General features: G+C 33.4%; 1 long non-coding RNA gene across 1 annotated transcript; it reads left to right on the top strand.

Annotated features, from left to right (window-relative positions):
- Positions 1 to 10,472: 10,472 nt before the first annotated feature.
- On the top strand, positions 10,473 to 11,143 carry LOC133179953 (uncharacterized). The gene is made up of 3 exons (XR_009720210.1): positions 10,473 to 10,490; positions 10,824 to 10,887; positions 11,066 to 11,143. It is a non-coding gene; the product is annotated as an uncharacterized LOC133179953 (long non-coding RNA).
- Positions 11,144 to 21,369: the final 10,226 nt, after the last annotated feature.

Genomic DNA, 21,369 nt, shown 5'->3' with positions numbered 1-21,369 from the left:
AACAAAATTATTATTCAGATATGAGATTAAAAACCAGTTGCAAAATTTGAATTTGAAACCAATTAACCATTTATTTCATGCGTCCTTTTGTGAAGATTTTAATTCATAATTAATTAGTCATATATATATATATATATATATAGATTCTAATGAGATATATATATATATATATATATATATATATATATATATATATATATATATATATATATATATATATATATATATATATATATATATATATATATCAAGTGGGACCAGATTAAAATCCATTAAGAGAACTTTACATAGAATTGTGATTATCACGTTTCATTACAGAGCTGAATTTTACATTATAATTTTATATTAGAGAAAAACCCAGAGGGGGGTTAAAGATATTTCTTTAGCTCTCTTTTTATAAAATAACAACAACATGACCAAGACCTTGTAAAATCCTTCATTTAAAAAATTGCTAGAGTTTTACATATATTACATATATTACATGTATTTTAAAAATAGTCACAGCAAACACTTAGCATGTTATGTACTTGTATACAAGTCCATGTACATTACATGAAAACTCAAATAATCTACGAACTACAAATTAAAACAGTCGCCTGCGTGGCGCAGTGGCTAGAGCGTCTGCTCAAGAGTCACAGAGTAAGGAGTTGATCCTTACGTTGCGGGTTCGAATCCCACTGTGGGACGTGGAGACCGGTCCTTCGGATGCGACCGTATAAACCCAGGTCCCGTGTTGCAGTAGGTGCTGGCACGAAAAAGATCCTTCATTGATCAATGACCGTAAGTGCCGAGTATAGGACAAAATTTGCAGTTCTCCACTGGCAAGTGGTGGCGTCTCCATATGAGTGAAAAATTCTCGAGAGGGACGTTAAACAACATACAAACAAACAAACAAACAAACAATTTGAAACTGTATGATTTATAAACAACTAATATGTAATTATAATTTATTTGAAATTTCTTTTTATTCGATATTCGTGAATAGACTGCCAAACAATTCAAGGTTTTCAGAAATTCCGACTGATTAAAATTAAAATCCACAGGTATTATTTTTATCCATAAATAGTAGAAATAAAAAAATGATTTTATTTCAGAATTAAAACCCAGTGGTTATTATCGGTTGTAATTTAGCAAAAAATACAAGCAGAACATTTTTTCAATTCCTGTGATCGCTGTAATGAAATAGAATTAGTATAGTGGATTGAAATAGGTTTTGAATCATCCAATCGAATTAGTTTGTATTTAGCCAGTCAAACTGATATTTCAGCCAACCAAATTCTTAGAATTATTAACCAATCAGTACTTATTGAGCAGATGTATAATAGTATAAATACAGGGATCAATCAAGCTTTTGTTTACTTTTGGTGTAACTCACTCTTGGAGTTTGGTGAGTTTGGGTCTCTGGACTGTGTCAGGAAACAACAGAATTGCTGGGTAGACCACTCAGCTCAAGGACCTAGTTCCCTAGTGTCTTTGTGTCTAGCTATAGTGTCTCGGTGACTTAAGCTTGTGTCTGTAACCAAAAGTAATATAGTGTCCTGGAGACTAGCTATGGTGTCTTGGTGATTTTAGCTTGTGTCTCTGTGACTTCAAGGTGTCCCTGTGACTTTGTGCTAGGGTTTTTAGGTAGTTGCAGGCTGTGTCGGGAAACAACAGAACTGTTGGTTAAAACACTCAGTCTGCAGCTTCAGGGATCGGTTAATAAATATTTAGTTAGGCTGGCATCTTTGATTGAATTGATTATAGGTTATTCTTTTGTTATATAGTTCTTTACTGTTTGTTTACTAATCATTATTCAGATAGGATCAAGGAAAAAGTATATACAGTGGAATTCAGTCAGTTGTATTATCTGTGTCATTGGTTTTATTGGAGTTTGTTTGATTCAATATAAACGTGATTCTTAGGTAGGAAACCTAAGCGGACCCAATTATTAATCATTTATACATAGTAAAAACGTTACAAAACGACCTTGATCACAGTCATACATTACAAGAAGAATGTTGAAGGTGTAAAGATTCCATATGTTTTAAAGGGGATGCATCTGGTGCACTCCATACACAAAGAATTTAATTTTTTTTATCAATAGAAAATCATGCTAATTAATACCTGCTTCCTACAAAAATTGAAAGTGAGTGTTTATATTTGAACCCGTCCCCACAAAAATATCTGATCCATCGTTCGCCAATAGGTGTGAATTATAATGAATTATTACCATTTATTTGTCATTTATGAATCAACCAGTCGCCCGCGTGGCGCAGTGGTTAGAGCATTCGCTCTAGAGTCGCGGTTTCAAATCCCGTTGTGGGACGTGGAGACCGGTCCTTCGGATGAGATCGTATAAACCGAGGTCCAGTGTCGCAGTAGGTGCTGGCACGAAAAAGATCCCTCACTGCTCAATGGCCCCCAGTGCCGAGTATTGGTCAAAATTTGTAGCTCTCCACTGGCAAGTGGTTGCGTCTCCATATGAGTGAAAAATTCTCGAGAGGGACGTTAAACTATAAACAAACAAACAAACAAAATGAATCACCCAATTTTACGTATTAAAAAAGATGCGTTTATGAAATACTGATGCCCACTTATGGCAACTTATAGCAAAGGTTAAACATTCTAAAATGCAAATCAAATATGTTTGTACCAAAAGTAATGTCTTGTTTGAAAAATAAACCTGTGAAATATGAAAGCCCCAGCAGCAACCATTGAAAAATGTGGAAAAGGATAAAGTTTTTCAAAAGTAAATCAAACATCAAGGTCAAGTTGTCCAAATTAATGGTGCACAGGGAACAATCTTCTCAAGAGAAATTTACTTTTGAAATCTGAAAGCCCCTGCACAATTCATTTAAAAGTTATTGCCAAGGATAATTTCTTTCAAAAATAGTTCAAACTCCACGATCAAGGTCAAAAGAGGTCAAAGTTGTTGATTTCATAAGTAAAGTATTGCCACAAAAATTACACATGTGAAGTACGAAAGCCCTAGTACCAACCGTTCAAAAGTTATGAACAAGGTTAAAGTTTTTTTTTTAAAGTACCGGTAGGTCAAACTCCTAGGTCAATGTTACAGGGTCAAAGTTATTGGTATCCAAAGGAAGGTCTTGTCACAAAAATTACATATGTAAAGTATGAAAGCCCTAGATTCATTTGTTTAAAAGTTATTGACCAAAGTTTAAGTTGGGTACATTTGCAAAACTGGGCAAACTCCAAGGTCAAGCTCAAAAGGTCAAATATGATGGTGCCCAAGAAAAGATCTTGTCACAAGGAATACACGTGTGAAATATAAAAGCCATAGCTCCAGCAATCAAAAGTTATGGGCGAGGTTAAAGGTTTTGCGGACAAACAGACGGACGGACAGGGTAAAAACTAAATGCCCCCGAATCTTCAATTACATGGGCATAAATACTATAAATGATACACAGTTTTAAAATTATTTTAATCTGGTACAGACCTTGATTTATCTTGCCTTTGGATGCATCTTCTTCACACTGTTTTCTTGGTTCTTCTGTGTAAAGACGGTCACGGACAGGGTCCATTGTCTCATGTTTCAAAAAATCCACCTCTCTTTCATACTGGTTTCCATTGTTAAGGTATGTATCAATGTCAACGACTGCTGATCTGACAGTTGACCAGATTGTGTTGAATTCAGCATTGGAAAGGGCGAATCTGGGAGAATTGACACACTTTTTTCCGGCTATACGAATCCTCTCAATGTTGGCAGAGAGAGATCTATCAGTGGGGTCTGGATCACATCCCCATCCTCTCCTGTGTGGTTGTATGTTACAAATGTTTCTAAGTAGTGTGTACAATAAAGAAAAGTCCATGTCATCATAGTTTCCAGAATAAGGACCACGGGTAGCAAAAATAAGATTCCTTTGTGATGCCGTTGGATGGAAAAGAATGCTTCTCTTTTGATTCATGACACGTAGAAATGTTGACTGTGGTACGAGATGGTGTAAAACATCACGTAGTTGATCAGTGCATGGACCGAGGATAAGTCGATTCGCTCTGTTGGCATTTGTTGTCTCCACTGTAGACGAGTAACGGGAGGTTGCCATAGCATTAATGAAATGATTCCCTGAAAAATTTAAAATCAACTGAAATTCAACATGTAACAGTGATGGGGTCATTTATTTCATAAAATTATTTATTATATTTAAGAATTTTATTATTTCAGTTTTGCTTTATACAGTACGCAGTACAGTTAAGGCTACACATGAAGATAATATGGTAATGAGGTTTGACGTCATGACAGTTGCTCCGCCTAGATAGATCCATATAAGGAAATAGAGCTCAAAAAAGCTATTTAATGATGATTGCGAAAATTTGTAATGAATGTCTGTATTTTCAGGTTTAAATAAATAATCATTAGTGATTTTCTCTTATATAGTAACAACACGTCTTCGAAATAATTCTCTTTTTATTGTGTCGTTTGGCTGCATACGGCTTCAGCCAAGCGCTTGCACTCGGTGACACGGACTGTTGTTTACATCTAAAAACGTGGCGACAGCAGCTGAGATATGCAGTGGATAAATGCAACAATCAGGCAATCCTTAAAGAGAATAGGGATAAAATAAGAGACCTGGGCCTTGTTTATCTTTTTGATGAGAAGATGATGACGTTATTTCGGGAAATCATGGAAAACTGAGACGATCCGCACTACCTCCCTAGGTCCCTTTCTGTTCACTAAGGTGTGTATGTGCATAGGTATTAACATGTAGACATACTATTCTTTACATCGATGTAAAATAACCTTGAACATGTACAATAAGATGTATTGTTACAGTCCGTCAATGCAATGCAGTGCCTTGTGTGTAACCCCCCCCCCCCCCCCCCACACACACACACACATACACAAAAACACACACATTATGAAAGTTGCACACTTTTAACCCTTTCGCTGCCAAAGTAAATGTTTGAATTGCCAGAAAAGTAACGTCATACGTACATGACGTTACAATAGTTATGACGTTATTAAAAATATTGCGGGTTTACGTTGAATCCATGACGTAAATCGCACCTGCGTTATGTATAATTCTTAACAAATGAGGGCGTACAAGGCAAGGAAAAATCCCTTGTATTAGAACATGATCTGATACAAAGTAATTATATTTTTTTTAAGAAAAGATATATTTTCCAAACAATTGTGTTTTCTGTAATGCCAATACGTATGCGAATGCACGCTCTATTCGTCGTTTCTTTTTTTTTTTAAATATAAAATTACTTAATGATTGATAATTTGGTAAAGTTACTGTTAAGTATATTTAGTGGAAAATGTGTATGTTAAAGCCATAAAGATTATTTTGGAATATGAATGGGTTAAGTTTCCATTTTGCATATGTACAATCATATTTACAGCATAAATGACGGAAATATGAATGTAAAATATACCTGCTGTTTAAAAAGAAAAGGAATCTGAACACATTCTGTATGAAAATTGATTTTTTATTCTAAAGAAAAATGATATGCTTCAACAACAAACTCGTTTACTTATAAACCAGTTTGACACCCGACACTGATAAGAAGACTGTGTAGAGTAGAGAGGTTAACATCTTTATCAAAAAATTAAAAACCTAAAACAAAACGAGTGTATTTAATTTCTAAAAATTGTGCTTTAGAGAGATCAAGTACTGTTAGGATTTTATTTGTTGTCTTCATGAATCACCATACCTTAAAACAACTTAGAAATAAAATTTCAATCAATAACTTATGCCATATAATAATAAAAAATCAAATGTGTCAAAAACATTTCTGACTTCATATTTTTTTAAAACTTGTTTTCTAGTACGAACTTTGAAAACTGAGAGTGGGAAATAGAATAGTCCTCGCATTGTATGCCTCTATTTTTTTCCAAAGTAAATTGTGCGAGTCCATCCTCAACCTTTTTAAGTTTTGTTACTTTATTTTCAATCTGTATAGAGTACATAAACGTAAATTAATATACAAAGATTTTTGCTAGAAATGTCAATATTAAAGCATTATGCAACAATTACATTATTAAACGAAGTGGATGCGCATACTAAATTTAACGTGTGCAGTGTCCGATGTTCTTTTTTTTAACTTGAAATAATAAATGATTAAAGCGTAACTTCTTTTTAAAAAAAAAATTAAACGCCTTTAAAAGGGCGCTTTTCTGGCCTCAAACAGCGACCTGCCCTTGTATACAATTTACAATAATCTCAGAAATCAGGGGCGGGTTCAATTTTTTTCTCTAGAGGAGGATACAACGTGTCAGTCTCGGAAATTTTTGACAAGCATAAAAGAAGAAAAAGAAGCAACCTGCTCAAAGCTGAAAAACATATTTTATGCATATGTGTGGAGGGGAAAGGGGGGGGGGGCTTTCTTAAGTCATTTTTTTAAATACATGACTCTCTCCCCCTTACCTCTTAAGCGGGCTCTGTATTTCTAGGGGTGGTTTGGTTTTGTTATTTTTACAAAGAAATTTAATAACTGCATGCAATGGAAAATTTCAAAAGGAGGGGACATCCCCCACCCTCGCTCCAACATACGTTTTTAGTATTTTACATCCCAAGTTACCTGCAATCCGTAAGCTTCGTATCCGATTTCATGCTACTATTGTTATAAGATTAAACAAAAACTGCATTTTTAATGGATGGTCAAGTGTAGATCAACAAGAAATCATGTAGATCGCCCTCCATTAGTACAATAAAGTAAAAAAAAAAACTTTTGTGGATTTATTATCAACAATATTCGAACGAAGCCAATCATCTCTTAATTTATTTTTCAACCGCTTACACCACTTGCGATCTTTTAATAGGAGAGAAGAAATAACATTAATTTTTTTGGACCCGGTTCTTAATTGGTGCGGTTCAACCTATTCCGAGAGACCGAATATTGGGCGTTATCAATATTTCAAATAAATGTAAAGATTTCTACGACAGAGAGTTATATTATAATTTAAATCAAATATTTTAACACACACACACACAAACTAAAACAAAAGTCGACATATTTTCGTACTTTGTATCTAAAAAAACAAGCATTCTGAGAGTATTGCATTAGCAACACTAGTCCCCTACCGGCAAGTGTAATCTGGTTCCCGTTAAGAATTGAAAATGCCATAATTCCGTCAAAAATCAATGAAGCGGGACGAAATGCAAACTTGATCTATAGATAACTAATCAAGGTAAAGTCACATATCAAAGATCAGCTCAATATCTAAAAGTGTTTAGAAGAAAATTGCGGAAAACCCCTAAAAATTGAAAAGGCCGCAATTCCGTCAAAAGTCAATGAAGCGGAAAGAAATGCAAACTTGATCTGTAACTCATCAAGATACACTCACATACCAAAATCTGCAAGCATTTAGGAAAAAAGTGCGGAAAACCAAGTGGGACAGACAGACAGAGGGACAGCTAGACAAACGGACGGACAGCTGGACAGACAGACGGACGGACAGACTCAGAGGAAACCTATAGTCCCCTCCGGTTTCACCGGTAGGGGACTAATAAAAATAATTATGTATGGAAACACACTTAATTATAAAAAAGATTGTAAGCTTGGTTATAAAAAAACCTAGGTACGCTTCGACAAGTGTTAACTGTATAATGTTTTATTAACTGGGTTTATATTCTCTCTCTCTCTTTCTCTGAAATTGTCGTTGTTTATTCGTTTTCATAAGTACACGTACACACATGTACATGTACATATTCCATTCATGTTTTCTCAACATTTAATTTGCATTTCCGGATATATTTGAAAAGCACTCAAAGAGAATGGTAATCTAAGAATTTCACTTGCGATTAAAAAATTAAAAATCTTAAACACTTTTTTGTACTTTGAACAAAATATCATATTGAAAATCATGTCGACTGTATCATGATCAGTATGGTGTAGTGGAGGCAGAATTATAGAAAACTGGATTGAAAAGGATAGAAGTTGGAAAGAATTCGTTCAACGAAATGCAAAAACAGTAATAACAATGAAATAAAATACAACACTGAACTTAAACGTGCGATACGAATGTATGTGGAACTCACATGTGTTTGTGAGGAGAAGGGCGATTTTTAAAAACGCGTATTTCGTTGCAGGTATGTACTAACGGGGGAGGGGGGGGGAGAGGTTGGATCGAGGTACAATTTTTTTTTTTTTATTTAATAATTTTTAAGTAATAGTCATTTGCTATGTATTAAATTTATATTTATTGTTTTTTTAATTCAAAGACGCTCCCCTTTTTTGTGCTGAGGCCAAAAACAAGTGAGAATGATCAGAATAATCACCTTAAAATGAAAGACGTTTGTAGTATTTTTTCAGTTTGTTTTTTATTGGTTTTGTTTCTTGTTTTTCATTTACTCCCCCCCCCCTTTTCCGTTTTCACCAGAGTGCGCTTAACAAAAGTTTCTACCAAAGATTTAATTAGATTTTCAAATAATTGAATTGTTTTGTTTTTGTTTTTTAATTTTCATAGTCCCAAAAATAGCAATACCTGATGCATGATTAGCATTAATTCAAAAGAAAAAAATCAGCAAAATATATAACCACACTTTGTATTTTGTACACGTGGTAACTTGATCTGTAAGTTATCATCAAAGGGAGGTGCAATTCTAAATAATCTGTACTTCCGGTCAAATTGATAGGGATATATTTAGGATATCCTACACAAAGAAAAAAAAAGATCATTTGCCTAATAACAAAATAAATAAAATAAAAAGAATAAACAAAACAAACAAACAAATAAACAAACAAAAACCAAAACATTTTGTCATAAGAACAATTTCATTCATTGGCCGTACATGTATTTCCTCGTTAGAGATTTCAGTAAAATTACGTTGTTATTTTTCATTAAAATTCTGGAAGAAAAATGATCATATCAGGCATATCGTCAAGCATGGATATCAAAATCATCTGATTACCCCTTTTACTGCAATACATTGTATTCATGCGTCTTGGAGACAGAGCTAAAAAAAATCTATGAAATATTAAAAGTTATATATAATATAAAGTTAATACGGAACAAAAAAAAAAAAACACGCAGAAAAAATAGATTGAACATACAACGTAATCGAAAACAGGAAACGAGACAATACAGGGAACAATATTTAATTTGTTCTTTATAAAATATTACATGTGCAATTTCTACATATGTAACAAAATTAAATAAATAAACTTGACAATATTACATCATTTATGTCCTATTATACCCTATTAGATTTTTTTTTACTAGGGGAAAAATCCTCTTATCACAAAATCCTATTTCATGAAGAGAGAGAGAGAGAGAGGTGGGAGTCACTTTTATTGTATATCTTACACTCCCGTATGTGGTCTGTGCTTCTTGAAGGGTCCGACGCCATTTATTTATATAAATTAAGTAAGTAAAGGGGGGTCCGAACCGCCCCTCCTTGCCTAGTCGTATTTGTGGAATATTCTACGGGCTCCTGCCGCCGAAATATGGTTAAAATATTACCGACTCGGCGTTAAACAATAAACAATTAATCAATCTTGACAACCTAACGGCCTGAATTACTGGTAAACGATAAACCCGGAACCTTTCTCAAGGTTTGGGTTACACGTACTCGTTATTATGACGTCATTTACGTAAAATGACGTTGATTCTAACCGTTTGCTGCAAAATAGACGAGTGTATCTCATAAATTGAATTTAAAATAGTATGAAAAAAAAAATACATTTGAAATGAAATAGTGTACAATATACATCTCATTGAGCATATTCAATAGTAACAATTATGAATAACAATCATTTATCTGAAAAATTTCAAGGCGTCATCAGTGGTATGAATTTTACTTCGTTTATCCATATATTTGCCTGAAATTTTCATGATATTCTACAAATAAGTCATGAAAAACTTTAATGTTATGCAATAAAAAGGTGCAAACGTTTAACAATTATTTACGTTGAAAAAAAGTAAAAGAAATACATGGTCACAATTCAGTTCAATAAAATCGGCCCAAAATCGGCCCCGTGGCACTCTACGCAACTGTGTAATCGGCCCAAAATCGGCCCTGTGGCACAGAAGTGGTTAAATATGCAATGATGTTGTCCTTTGGCATACATGTACAAACATGTAACATAATATAAGCACGTCATGAATTTAGATGCAGTCACACTTGCAGTGTATTTGTGAAGTCAAAACTGCACAGTGTACAATGTATGTGCACTGTAAATACAAGAGTATAAGACCCTATAAATTTTAATTTATACCTCTGGCAATCAAAAATATGTGAATTTTAAGATTTCAGTTTTTACCAGTGCTTCATATTTTAAATTCATCATAGAACTTTTACTATCTGTATCACTAGGCTGTAAATTTGTAGAATTTCTACATTAATGAAGATAAAATGTTTGAATTTTCATTTGTCTGACTACATGTACATTAAGTAAGTCATATATCATAATGTATATACATGTATTTATGTACTGTTTATATGTATAATTTTTTTTGTCATTGTAGCTATCACAGAACTGGTTAAAACTGGCATTTACATCAGCTAGAACTATCAAAATAGGTGCATCAATTTCTCCACTGGGTATGATCACACTAAAGCATTTCACATTAATTTTATAGTATGCCAATGTTAAATATTTTTTTTAATGTTGTATAGGTTAAAGAATTAAATGTTATCTCTAGTATATTGATTTTTTTTTTTACTTAAATTAAGTTTAGCTACCAATTCTAGTTTTGCAAATGTCATAGGTTTCAATTTCCCAGAAAAGTTTTGTATCAAAAGTTTGTTTCCATTTATTTTATGAATTTCAGAAAATATAGTATAGCATGGTTTGTTTTGTACAATGCAATGTCATTTCATTCTACAATAGTAATCATTATGTTTTTCACTCATTACATATATATTGTATTGTAGCTACTCCCAAACAATTTGAACAATTCATTCAGGCAGCAAGTGTTTCCACCAATAAAATAAAAAGGTATGCTCCATATAAGCTCTAAACCATACATATTTCTAGCAAGATTATTGAAATGTTTTGATAAGAAAAACAGTAGAGTCATGTATATGCTCTCCATGTTACTCAATGCATTGTTCTGAGTATCACTTTTTTAAAACACCAATGAACCTTCCATAATGGTATTTCATTTTGTTTTCAGAATTGATTTCATCCAGAAGAACTGTTTTTGAACTGTGGACTGTTTGAAATATTTTGCACCTGCTCAGAAATCCCTTCACAACTTGTCTTAGAATTTGAAAGGCTGTTTTTAATTAAATAAATTTTCTAGATAACTAATACTTTGATTTTTTAACAGTACAATGGTGTGAAAGTTTGAAGGCTGTTAAGATTTGAGTATCTTAAGTTTACTTGCATGTATTCTGACAGGCGCGTAGCTGCTTATACGCAAATACGCAGGTGCGTACACATCGTTTACAAATTAAAAAAAATGGGGGGGGGGGGGGAGGGAGAGATTTGTGAGAAGAGAAAAAATATCAATACCATCCAGCAAATATTTGTGTTTCAAATTATTTTATCTCATACTGTTTCGATTCAAATTCAAATTCTATATTACCATGTCTTTTTAAAAAAAAATTGTAATATTTTATTAAATCATTGCCAAAACCAAATAAAACATTCATTAATTTGTAATTCTTCTACAACACATTGATAATTTATTTTAAGATCTTTGAGAAAATATCAACCGTTGAATGCTGTGATCCACTAGAATATGATTTGAAATATTATTTTTGTTAAAAATTGAAATTATTAACTTTATTATATGATTGAATAATTTCCCTCTTTCTGATTGGCTGAGATCCAACAATGTTAGAAAAATACGTTATATTAACCTACACGTGACCTTCCAGGTCAATACAAGGAATTATTGCAGGTCAATATAATGAATTATTCCTATTCCATTTTTTCATGTTACAATGTGTTCTTGTTGAAATTTCTCGTTAAAACTTTCAATTTAAGCAAAAAAAAAAAAACAAACAAAAACAGTCATGTAGGAGTTTGCTATCATTTAATCATATAATAAAACAGTTATTGCTGTTTTTTGAGGTCAATACGATGATTTAGACACCTTCGAAGTACAATATTCACCTCGCCCTTCGGGCTCGGTGAATATTGTACTCCTCAGGTGTCTAAATCATCGTATTGACCTCAAAAACCAGCAATAATTGTATAATATTTGTTGCCGAAAGATGATACCAATATATCTTTTTAAAAAAATATTCAGCCTCTACATGTACAATAAATTTGCACGGAAGTAATTAACTTTGTGTTAAAAACAATATTACTATGTCTTGTATTTTCTAAAGAAACTCGAAATGGCATGATTTTGAATGAAATATTTGGTAAAAATCATGAGCTTCCAGGGACTTCGCCCCTGGGCCCTCATCTGGACCCACTGGGGGTCTCAAAGCGGACCCAAGTCGTTCTCTGCGTACATTTCACTTCCATTCTGGTATGCGCCTGTCTGTGTTTTGGGGTACAACAAGATCTAAATTTCAGCATGTATATTGTGTTCACCTGTTATTTAACAGAGTATCTGTTTCTTGATTACAAAGTTTTTACTATGATTATCTTGTTTGCGCATTGATTGATAATTACTCAAAAACATGAGACTAAAGCCCCCCCCCTTCCCCCTCTACGCCGATGTGATTTGTGCTACAATACCCAAATAAGTAAAACCTGAGGAAAACACTGTTTAATAATTTATTTTTAACATGCCAGTAAGTATATGGTATTAAAGGAGCCAAAGGCAAACTGGTGATGGGGGGTTGAGGTTGGGGGGTTGGGGGGGTTAGATCTGTAGAAAGGAAAACAGGTTATTAAATACAGGAGTAAGCACCCCAATCCCTTCCTTCTGTTCTTAAAACTTTTAACGTAGTCTAGAATCTATAAACAGTTGAAGGTTTGATAACTAAAATAATCACATAAAAAAAAAAAATTAAAAAAAGTAGTAAGTTCTGTTGGAGATATTTTTTCTGTGTGTCTACTGAGGAAGAATAAATGTTTTATCATTGATAGGGGCTGTCTATTTTTTTTTTTTTTTTTTTGTTATTACAAATGACTGAATCTTTCAATATTTTTAACCATGGGCATTTTCCAATTCATTTACATGATGGATGTTGCGGCAAATTTTAGGCGAACGGAGGAAATGCGGTAGGTGTCAAATACGTCTTGTGTAGCGTATAAAAGAACGAAGATATACAAAAACAAAGTAAACTCAAAGATTTTTTTATGCATACCGTATTGATTTAGTGAAATAAAGCCCAGCGCAGTCCGTAGATATTATTTGTTTAAAATTTGCGAGGTACACACACTCTACTTAGTATCACAGAGTTATCTCCCATGCTGGGTCAATGATGCGTTTGAAAACTATATTTAGAATGAATGTGTTAAGATTTCAATTTTTAATCAAAAAGTGCAAGGGCAAGGCGACAACCCAAGAGGTAGGTTTTTATTTTAAATTCTTTATTTTACTGTATAGTTTTTAAAAAGTGATGCTCATTTCTTTGTAATTCATTAGGTAATTTAAAATTTCCGATTAAATGATGAAAAATAGCCTATTTTTGAATACTGGTGTCTATTTTCAATGAATAACTTAAATATCTCAGAAATCTGACTGAATGAGCATCAGTTTTTCGATAGGCTAGATACCACGGGACACAATGAAACCTTGTGCAGTTCAAATATTGTTTGCCTTGCCCTTGCACTTTTTGGTTAAATTTGACATTTCATATTTTGACCTAAAATCGGAGCTCACGTGACTTTAGAGGGTCACATGATGACAAAAAATACCGATGTGAAAAGCGATGGACAAACTCTTCATAAAGCCATTAAGATATTCCAGATAGAGTTTATTGCTAAAAAATAAGACGGTTGAACCTTAAGTGTCTCGTTTTTGGTGCCTTTTTATAGAAAATGTTGCCTTAACTGCACTGCGTAATTTTTACACCATTTAGTTCATTTCAATAAATCAATACGGAGTTATTTATATGAATAAGTGTTTATACTTATTTGTAGATTAAAATCACAGTGGTCATTTAAATTCTTATTTTCATCTGTTTATATCTTTTGTGGTGTCAGGACCAACTTGGATTTCAATGAAAATTGAGATTAGTTTGTCCTTATTGATTGAGATTTTGATCTAATTCTTCATATTGACAAAAATATTATGACATGACCAAGACAGCACTGAATGTAAGTTTACTTTTACTGATTTCATTATATCATTATTAAATGCTAAATCTCCAAATTTTTAATATTCCAATATAAAATATGAATGTCCAGTCCGTGTAGTTATTTATGACTATAAAAAATTCTAAGTAATGATTTCATATATCAGTATACTTTTACGAGAATGAGTGTAAAGGATAAAACAAAGAGGAGTAACTCTTAACAGAAAACGTGCTATGTTGCAAGAACTGTATGCAATGTTGTTATTTATATTTCAGAGCTGTGATAATATTGATATTCATACAGCGATGCGATTGAGACTATAAGGAATATTTATATCCACAACGATAGTATGGTGTTTGACTTTATTGCGTGGACCCTGAGGTACACGCAGAAAATATATAAGTGGGGTTAAACCTGATGCCATGGGTTTACGTCAGGCTACGCATGCGCCAGAATGCTAGAGAGTTCGCCTCTAAGACATCTTGCTCTTAGAACAATTCGCCCTCTTCGAATTAGAATATGCCAATCATTGGGAAACCTCGCTCTAAAATCTGCACATCGTATTTACATGTATGTATTCTTTGGCGGTACCAAGATCTGAATTTCTCTTTAATACATATATCCTTATATACAAACTAAATTCTATGGTACAAGCATTTTAAATAAGTAGGAAGAACTTATAGAGATACATTGTAGCTTAACAGTTTGAACATGTTGAATTAAAACCATTAGGTTTTAAAAGATAGTCTTTGCCATTTTTACCGGCATTAGTTTTGTGCATCAAGGTTTGCAAAATAATCTGATAGGCAGCAATCCAAATATAGCTAGATAAATGCCTGTAGCAATGTTTTCCATGTTAGGGAGAGGAAGAAAAAAATGCGTACTACAGATCTGTGCTACACGTGTACCATCTATCTTTCCAATGATTGGATACTTCCGTAGAAATCTAGTACAGATGTCAAGTCCCAGCCGTTATACATTACATGTATCGAAATAACCTGATTTTTTTTAAATGAGAAAACTATAGGTCAATCGGGAATAAAATTTAACAACTTTGCTATGAACGTACAATTACTCAAAGTAGGCAGATCATTGTAGAAAATGTTACCGAAAGGTAAACCTGTGTCACCCTTCAGAGTAACCAATGAACTCGTCCATGGATGCATTGACGGTCGTTGTAACAAGAATAGATATGGGTTACCCCATATCCAAGATATTCGTCTTTTTAAAAAAAAAAACTGCACGTTATGAAACTGGTGTATAGTTCCTCATGTCTGTAGCAAATACCGTCACCAGTCTAAGCGTCACTAGCAAACAGTGCACACACCTGTGCTTGCAAGACCAAATAGCCTAGGTCTACACACGTGCGATGAGATTGTCAATCGCATCTTCTCAGACCTTCTGGCGAACAATCTGTGATTGTCAGTAACATGCATTTTTATAAATTCACAAATACCATTCCCGAGTACAATGACAATCAGGTGCAGACTTTTACTGTACAAAAAAGCCGAGTCTGCATTCGTTGAATTTGAAGGTAGGCCTAACGACAATTTCAATGAAAACGATAAATTTTATGGCGCATCTAAAGCAATCGTATTCCGTATCATAAAAAGACTATACATATTTTTATAACGGCATTTTTTTGTAATGAACAATCATTACTGTATGCGTAATTTTTTGATTTGAATGGAATATTTAGATTAACAGGTCATTTTTAGCGGTCATTATTTATAATGACCGGGTCATTATACCCAACGTGCAATGATTCCTAGGCCATTATTGCTATAAACGGTACTTTTTGGAGACATTATTGAGTTTAAAGGCCTTCTACCAAGCCAATCAAATTTGAGTATTCTTAATAGAGGTATAATTAATTGAAGGTTATAACCAGATATCACTTGTACTGTATACATTTTGACATTATAAAACGGAAGAAAAAAGGACGGAATACTTTTAGATCATTTTTGTTTAGAAATTTATCTTTTTTTCATTGTCATTGTACTATTAATATATATAATATCAATGTATATATAGATCTATGCTATCCAATCCAGAGAGCCGTAGGCACACCTGGTGCGGATTGTAAGGGAGTCTCTGAGGAGACTTTACCTCAAAATGTCTTTGTAAAATCTGAATTAAAAAAAACAAGAGGCCCAGGAGCCACGTCGCTCACCTGATCACTCTGGCTAGGAAAAAGCAGAAATCAGATCAGTCTTGAAAAGTTTTGATATAAAAGTGGTTTGAGGTGGGGGTGGGGGTGTTGATTTGAACTTAAATATATACTTCGAAGGGATGTTTTTGAATTAATATGACAAATAATGGCTATGCTGTTCTTAAGAAGACAATTTTTATTGATATACCATTTGTATTCCTTTGTATAACTACGGTCCCCTGTTATGGCCCCTCTATTCTCCTATGTAAAACTTTGATCGCCCCACCCTACCCTTGGGGGTCATGATTTGATCAAACTTGAATCTTCACTACCTGATGATGCACCCATATAAAAATGACCAATCATGGCTTTGCTGTTCTTGAGAAGAATATTTTTACAAAATTTCCCTATGTTTTATATGTAAAATTTTGATCGCCCATTGTGGCCCCACCCTACCCCCGGGGGTCATGATTGGAACAAATTTGAACTAACACTACCTGAAGATGCTTCCATATAAATATGACCAATCATGGCTTTGTTGTTCTTAAGAAGAAGATTTTTAAAGATTTTTTCTGTATATTCCTATTTTAAACTTTGATTGCCCAATGTAGCCTCACCCTACCCCTGGGGGTCATGATTTGAACAAACCTGAATTTACACTACCTGAGGATGCTACTATATAAATATTACCAATCATGGCTTTGCTGTTCTTGAGAAGATTACTTTTAAAGGCTTTTTCCTGTGTATTCCTGTGTAAAACTTTGATTTTCCATTGTGGCCCCACCCTACCCATGGGGGGGGGGGGGGGTCATGATTTGAACAAACTTGTATCTTCACTACCTGAGGATGCTTCCATATAAAAATGACCAATCATGGCTTTGCTGTTCTTGAGAAGATTTTTACAGATTTTTCCTATGTATTCTTATTTAAAAATTTGATCGCCCATTGTGGCCCCACCCTACCCCCGGGGGTCATGATTGGAACAGATTTTCTGTATTTTGAACCTTCCCGCAACAAAAAGTGCGGGGAAGCTTCTAATGCATGTAAGAGGGCAATGAATATTTAACATCGGGTTCGAGATTCACATTTACATTTTTATAAAGTTACAAATTTGGAAATGAAAAAGTATTTCATGTTTATGTCCTATTTGAATAACTGTAATAATATTAGTATTTGGGTAGAAGTAATTTTTATAATTAATTTTTTACACTTGTGAATCTGTCCATTGATTGGTCAATTTACGGTATAGGCAGTAGGCCATCTTCTGGCGGCATTTTCAACGTAGATGTTGACAAGGGAAGACGTGTTGTACCTTTTGTCTGATATATGTGAGTAATGATATTTTTGTCTTACATTCATATTAGATCAGATACTTATGTTACAAGTGAATGATTATTCTATTTATAACTATATTTTGTGGAATAATAAGTTCTGTGTAATTAACCGATCAAAAGTTGTTTATTTCTAGTCAGAGATTTGATGTGATGTTGACATCTAGTCATTTGTGTATAAGTATGTTTATAGGTTAAAATAATAGATGCCCTGATGTTATAAATGATTTTAAAAGATTGTTTGATGCAAAACGTTTTTATTGCAATAGTGGTTCCTTATCAAGTATGTTTAGTTTTTATAAATTGAGAAGTAAGACCTGATATATTTATATTGAACAGTCCTCTTGTATGATGACGTCACAGTGACTGGAAGCCATGATACTGCATTCCTTACTTAGGTTTGTGAACTGTGTACATTATTATTACATTATTTATACTTCATATTATTTCTTACTTAGATGTTATGTTGTATGATAAAGTGTAATAGCAAGAGGTCATAAATATTTTTTTATGAAATCATATGTCAAAGAGTTTATGTATGACTACCATTTTCAATTGTATATATTGTTTATTTTAGGACCACTGTCAATATTGAACATCAAGTTAAGAATAACAGAACTGTAAAACAACACAAGGACCGTTTAATTATTCTTATGTGTTACATGCAAATTGAAAACTTTTATATTCAAATTATAACAAAAGATTTTTTTAAAGAAAAAGTGAGCTCCCCTCCCCAACATACTACTGGGACATTTTGAACCTTTCTCTTCATTGATTAAAATATCCCCATAATATAAGGAGATAAATATTCTCTTTTGGATACTCCCTTTCATGACTTTTTATGCACACTTCTTAAAGTTAGTTACTTTAGAAGATGGTTCCAAAATGGCAAAGCCGTACGTTCGCTGGAATCTTCCGATGATATCAAATAAAATCTTTCATGTTACACGTGGGTGGTCGAGGCCTGGGGCTGGGATTGTGAAGGTACACGGAGGAAGCAATAAGCAAAACTCTCTTTAGAAAGCAGAAAGGGTAGAGATTAAAAAAACTTTTTTATTGAAAATACTAGATGTAAAAATATATTATATATTACAGAAAAAACATTCTCTCTCTCTTCCTCTTTATGCAAAAATAAAGGGGATTCCAACACCCGAACCCCACCCACCCCCTCCCTCCCTGGATCCGCCAATGGAGATTACGATACCTGCACGCTTAAACCTCTTTTAATTCTGTTGCTAATTTTAAAGGCTACATTACAATTGTGATAGATACTTAGATCAACATTTCATATTCATATCATTTCAAGTTCATGATTTTTTTTTTATCATTACAGCCTAATTAAGCAGACTTAAATAACGATGAAAATTACAAAAAAATTAATTTAATTACACCTCTGTAAATTAAAATCACTAAATCTAGAAACTTTCTTTGAATTTCGTTTAGAAACACATGCATATGGTCCACGTATTGCAGTCCTTTTTTAAAGGACAGCAACTTGTTTTCGTATTTATATAAGCGAACCCGATTTCAGTGGAGCCAACGTTGAGACTGGCTGACTGCTCACTGTGAGAGTGACTGTAAGGATCCGTCAACGTAATTTCCTTGCTCTGGTAAAACTTTAGCTGCTTTATCAACCCTACAGTTAACATGTGAAATATTTCATTCAAAACTCAGATTGCTGTACATTTCAGTATATATTTACTTTACTTGACTCGTAATCAGTGTGTTGGTTATTTCCACCATCGTCCGTCATTTATTGTATACACATTGAATTCCTTTTCATTTGTTCATTGCTGTTCTGGTCTTTTTGATTTTGCGAGATTTCGAATACATCGGGTATTTCACGCTGACCAAGATTTCGTCACGTTTGAACGCACACAGGGTACTGAAGAAAGGGTTTTCCTTCTTTGTGTAAGTTTCTAGTTAGAGTTATCCTTCAATCCTTCGAACCGCTTTAATTAATTAGGACGTGGTGTTAGATTAAGGTTATATTTATTTAGTACATTCTTTAAACTTATATTAATTAAACATATCAAAATATTTTTTTTTTCGTTTCAGCTTATTTAGAAATTTAATATTAAAATTTGTTTTTTATGTGAATAATACTTTGCATTTCAGTGAAGTATAGTGTTACATAAAATAAGAATTTAACGTAGGTCGCGGGGTTGGTGACCTTTAAAAATTGCTCGAAAACATAAAATGAAAATTAGTTATTTGAATCTCCTATTTTTGTTGTACATTCTCTGAAAATTTTATAAAATTCGTCTGCATTGTTTTTGCGTTATTAAATCCCAAACATGCCATCGTTGTCGTAGCATTTTCGACGTTATTCTATTTGAATTCTATGGGGAAAACGTCATTTTTGACTCGTTTTCAGGCAAGATTTCGTCTAAAAAAAATCTCAGCAATTTTTAAATGGTGCAGACGAAATTGTTCCACTTCTGGTCATTTCACACGAAGATGAATTCCTATAAATCTATGTTAAAAAATTAATATGTCTTCGAGTTAGTTTTCTCGTAATTTAGATGCGAATTATTGCTTTTACTTTGCAAAATGTAACATTTTTTTAAGAATGACGCAATAAACTATCGCAACGTCACGCTGGAAGTCATGAATATACGGTCCGATATAAAATGCAGAAAAACAAAATAATATAATAAAAAGAAGAAAGAAGTTTATGTCTATATACATTTAATGTAGAATAAGCACAGATGTATGAGTTATAGGTAACTAACAATGTATCTTGTCTGAAACACAAAAATAGGGGAGGGAATATTTATTAGAGAATTTAATTAGAAAAAAGGGGTTTTTTTACACACTGGGAGCTAGTTCCTATCTAGATGGATTTCTTGTTTTTAATATGGATGGATTTTTTTCTCTTATTTTTTAAAAAAGCTATACAAAATCTTTCTTTGTATACGGAATTTTTACATTGGTAATGCTTGTACGAGTACACACACAGCATACGACTGCTTCTTTAACATGATGTCGCTGTCGTATCACCACATGTCGTCAGCGCTTTTTCCCCAAATTAATCCCATTCTGTTGATAAATCTAAAAAGAAACACCAAGAACAACTCGTGTTTTGTCTGAAAAGATCACAATTTTTCACCGAACTTGTACATTTTTTGAACGTCCGATTTTTTTCATTCTTGACGCAGTTCGATATTGTCAAAGTATTTGCAAAACATGGTGTTATAATATTCTAAAAAATTTAGCCTTTGATGAGCTTTTTTTTAAAGATATTAAGATACACAGGAACAAAGGAAACAATTTTTAGTTGAGGGGGCGGGGGAAAGAGACAATTCAACAGATATAAACAAGCTCAGCAACCGGGGGGGGGGGGGTAAACTAGCTCAAAAGCACCCCAAACAAACAAACCTAATTAGTTGTCCAAAGCCTGGATGTTCCAGTGCTCGACCTTACAAGAACAAAAAGTGCCCCCCCCCCCCCCCCCCGCCGCGTTTCACGTGCCTGAAGCAGTCATTATTAAGGGGGCAGACACAACCGCAAATTAGTTCTCTTTTCTGATTTACTAATTTTATCTCGTCTTTTTAACCGAACTTTGTACGTTGAATCTCCTATTTTTTTCCGATTTTTTCATGCTAAGAATAACTAGTCAGATTGTTTTTTGTTTGTTTGCTTTTTGTTTGTTTATTTATTTATTTATTTTGCTTTGTTTTGTTTAGCGACTTTTCAATTTATAGCGCAACTTGCTCAACCAGGTAAGCAAATAAGATAAAACTAAAGCTAACAGCAGGCGCAGATCCATGAATTTTTTCCAAGGGG

This window comes from Saccostrea echinata, unplaced genomic scaffold (genome assembly GCF_033153115.1).
Source record: "Saccostrea echinata isolate AGI-Se365-2 ecotype Australia unplaced genomic scaffold, CSIRO_AGI_Sech_v1 ptg000005l, whole genome shotgun sequence".
Taxonomy (NCBI): domain Eukaryota; kingdom Metazoa; phylum Mollusca; class Bivalvia; order Ostreida; family Ostreidae; genus Saccostrea; species Saccostrea echinata.
This window is presented reverse-complemented; position numbering and strand designations above follow the sequence as displayed.